This window comes from Lathyrus oleraceus, chromosome 4 (genome assembly GCF_024323335.1).
Source record: "Lathyrus oleraceus cultivar Zhongwan6 chromosome 4, CAAS_Psat_ZW6_1.0, whole genome shotgun sequence".
Taxonomy (NCBI): Eukaryota; Viridiplantae; Streptophyta; class Magnoliopsida; order Fabales; family Fabaceae; genus Lathyrus; species Lathyrus oleraceus.
Window position 1 is genome coordinate 85693825 of NC_066582.1, and position 4242 is coordinate 85698066.

Below are 4242 nucleotides of genomic sequence, written 5' to 3' on the forward strand. Positions count from 1 at the left end.
GTGTGGATATCAAAATATTATTTGTCTCGATGAAACCAGGATCGAGAGACAAAGTGTTCCTCATGTGGATAAACACTGCATTCATGCATGATCATAATAACGTGTTTTTATTTTGCAGGTATCAGTTCTAACGTGCTTGATTGTTACAGGAATCATTGCTCGCGCTCGTAGAGTTGTACCTTTGCACTCGACACGCCCTCATAGATATTTTACTCGACGCAATACTCCTAGACTGATGGATCTTCCGAACACAGATATCCTCGAGTTGAAGGACAAGATGAGCGAACTGATCAACATCATGCAAGGGTTTGCAGTTGGTCAGAAAGCGCTGGCTGACAAGGTTGAGAAGCTCGAGCGGGCTTCTGCTGCTAATAGTGGTGTAAACCTGGATGGTGTCTCCAACCAGGGGCTGGGTGGTTCTCGAGATGGTGGAAAGAGGACGACTGTGGGGATAGTAAATGATGCTGCCGGCTTTGGTGCTGCTACAGGGGGTCAACCTGGTCCGATGGGTCCTAATCTGAAGGACAGTCTATTCCAGCCTTTCTTCGGGGTTGAAGATGACAGAGAGGAAGACAGAAAAGCGGATCAGTTTTCCATGCACAACGAACCGTTTGGTCAGTACGGTGCCCAACCACAGAATAAAGAGATTCAGTTGCTGGCTGAAAAGATTAGGGCTTTGGAGAGTTATGCCACTCCTGGGGTGGTCAACATGTTAAACATGGGGTTGGTAGAGGGGATTGTGATCCCGCAGAAATTCAAAGCGCCCACGTTTGATCGATATAATGGGAGTTCCTGCCCCGAGACTCATCTGCAAGCATTTGTCCGTAAGATCTCTGCTTACACCATGGACCAAAAGCTGTGGATGTATTTCTTCCAGGATAGCCTGTCCGGAGGATCCTTGGAGTGGTACACCAAGCTTAAGTCGTCTGACACCAAGAGCTGGCAGGATCTTGGCGACGCCTTCTTTAAACAGTATCAGTTCAACGCTGATATGGCTCTGAGTCGTACCCAGCTGCAGGGTATGTCTCAGAAGAATAACGAGGGGTTTAAAGAATACGCTCAAAGGTGGAGGGAGTTGGCTGCCAGAGTGCAACCTCCTTTGGTGGACAGAGAGATGTCTGATCTCTTCATGGGGACCCTGCAGGGGGCATACGCCGAAAGAATGGTTGGTTGTCGGGTGACAAATTTTTCAGATATTGTCGTGGCTGGAGAGAGGATAAAGAGCTGGCTGAAGCTCGGAAAGATTCAGGGTAATGCTTCATCTTCAGGATCGAAGAAGCCCTTCGGTAACGGCCAGAGGAAGAAAGAGGGTGATACAAGCGCTGTATATGCTCAGAGAGGACCCAGTAGGGATCGTTACTTTCAGCACACTGCTGTGGTAACTATTCCTGCTGACAATCAGCAACAGCAGCAGCAACAGCAACAGTAGCAACCTCAACAGCAAAGACAATCATTTCAGCAGAGGCCTCAGAGGGCTGGTTATCAGGTGCGGGGAAGAATGAATGACCGTCAGTTCGACAGGCCACCTGTGACTTACTCTTTCTTGTTGAAGAAATTGCAAGACTTGGGGTTGGTACAGTTAAGGACTTTGGCGCCTTTGAGACCTGATCAGAGGCCAGCCAATTATGATGAGAATGCGAAATGTGAATTCCATTCGGGTGCTCCCGGGCATAACGTAGAGAACTGCAAAGCTTTTAAGCACGTGGTTCAAGACCTGGTGGATTCAAAAGCTATCAACTTTGCACCTTCTCCCAATGTGAATGCTAATCCCATGCCTGCGCATGGTCAAAGGGGGGTGAATGCTATCTTGGAGGAGAACAGAGTGGGGTTGTTGTCTGTTGATCAACTGAAGACTCCGTTGGCTGAGGTTAAACGGCAGTTGTTGTTGAATGGGGTTCATCCGGGCTGCGGTGTTGATTGCGCTGTGTGCACTATTTCTGTCAATGGATGTGAATTATTGAGAGAGACTGTCCAGGGACTGATGGACAATGGAAGTATTCTGATTGAGAGGGCTGATATGGGAAAAGAAGAGGTCTCCACCATAACGATATACTTTGACCCGGTTGATTTGTCAACCCTGGCGGAAGCGGCTCCAGTTACCATCACGGTACCTGGGCCAATTCCGTATGACAAAGATGATGCCGTGCCATGGCATTATGGGGGAGAGGTCTACTGTAATGGTGAGAAAGTAGAAGATCAGACTGCAAGTGAAGCCACCGTTTCAAAGGTGGATAATGTCGGTACCAGCGGTTTCACTCGCAGTGGAAGACTGTTTGCTCCTGATGCGTTGAGGGGAGGAGAAGGAGAAAAAGAGAAAAAAGAAAAGGCCGAGGCTTTAGCCAGGGCGAAAGGAAAACAAGTGATTAGTGATGGTACTCCCGTGGTGACACCGGCGCCTGTGGGGTCGGAAGAAAAGCTTGATGATGATGCAGAAGAGTTCTTAAGAATCATCAAGAAGTCTGAGTACAAACTTGTTGACCATCTGCAGCAAACTCCCTCCAAAATCTCGATCTTATCTTTGCTGTTAAGCTCTGGGGGGCTTAGAGAGGCTCTGTTGAAAATTCTGAAGAAAGCCTATGTTCCTCAAGAGATAACCATTAACCAGTTGGAGACGGTGGTATCTAATGTGCATGCCAGCCATGGGTTGGGTTTCACCGATATGGACTTGACTGTGGATGGGAGAAATCACAACCGGGCTTTACACATCGCAATGGAATGTAAAGGGGCCGTGCTTTCGCATGTGCTGGTTGATACCGGCTCCTCATTGAATGTGTTGCCAAAGAAAGCCTTGGCCAAGTTGAATTGTGAAGGATTGATCCTGACGCCCACAGACTTGATAGTGCGGGCTTTTAATGGGTCGAAGCGGGCCGTATTTGGAGAAGTTGAGCTTCCTGTGAAGATAGGCCCGAAGGTGTTTAAGTCGACTTTCTATGTCATGGATATTCAGCCGGCATACAGTTGCCTGTTGGGTCGCCCATGGATCCATGCTGTTGGGGCAGTAACCTCGACTTTGCACCAAAAGCTGAAATATATCTAGGAGGGACAGGTTGTCACCGTGTGCGGGGAAGAAGACATCTTTGTCAGCCACCTTTCATCCTTCAAGTACGTGGAGATGGACGGCGAGATATGGGAAACCCCGAGTCAAGCCTTCGAAACCGTTAAGGTGGAGAATGCTCTTTTTGCAAAAGAGGAAGAGAAACCGTCCATATCTTCGTACAAGCAGGCCGCCGAGGTGGTGAAGAACGGAGAGGCTCCTGGTTGGGGGAAAATGATGGATATCTCCGCCAAAAAAGACCGCTTCGGAGTGGGGTATCAGCCTGGCAGAGGCTCATCTGGACAAGGAAGAGGACGTCGTCCGTCAGTCACATTCACCAGTGTCGGAATGCTGGATCCGGATCACATCTGCATGATGAGTGATGAAACTGATAGCGACTGTGAGATGGACCGATGGATAAAGCCGTGCGCGCCAGGGATGGGAATCCAGAACTGGAAGGCTGAAAAGATCATCACGATCACTCTGCTCGAAGAGTAATATTTTCCTGTTTTTGATTTTATTTGCATGAAAGTCATACGTGTTGCCCGACACGTAATGGTTCATTGTAAGGGCCACCTCATGTTTAACTTTGCAAATTCGCATCATTAATAAAAGGATGTTTTTCAGTTAAAAGCGGTGTTCCCTGTTTTTCATTTATTTTTACAGTTTAAAAATAACAAAAACAAAATAAAAATGGCAATGTTTTAATTTTTCTTTTTCGATTTGTCTCGTTCCGGTTCTAAGCAATGCATGAATCCACATTCATGCAGATGCGATTATTCTCCGGATCTCATTGATAACAATCCTGTTACACCCTCATATGACTTCGACAATCCGATCTATCATGCCGAAGAAGAAGGCGAAGAAGATTGTGAACTGCCAGGGGAGTTAGTCAGGTTGTTAAAACAAGAGGAGAAGGTGATTCAGCCGCATGAAGAGCAGATTGAGGTTATGAATCTGGGGACCGAAGAAGTCAAGAAAGAGGTGAAAATCGGGGTTGCTTTGGGGGAAAGTGTCAAGAGTAGAATGGTAGCACTGTTGAAAGAGTATGTCGACATCTTTGCCTGGTCTTATCAAGATATGCCAGGTTTGGATACCGATATCGTTGTGCACAAGCTACCGTTGAGAGCAGATTGTCCTCCAGTGAAGCAGAAGTTGCGCAGAACTCGACCTGACATGGCAATGAAAATTAAAGAGGAGGTGCAGAA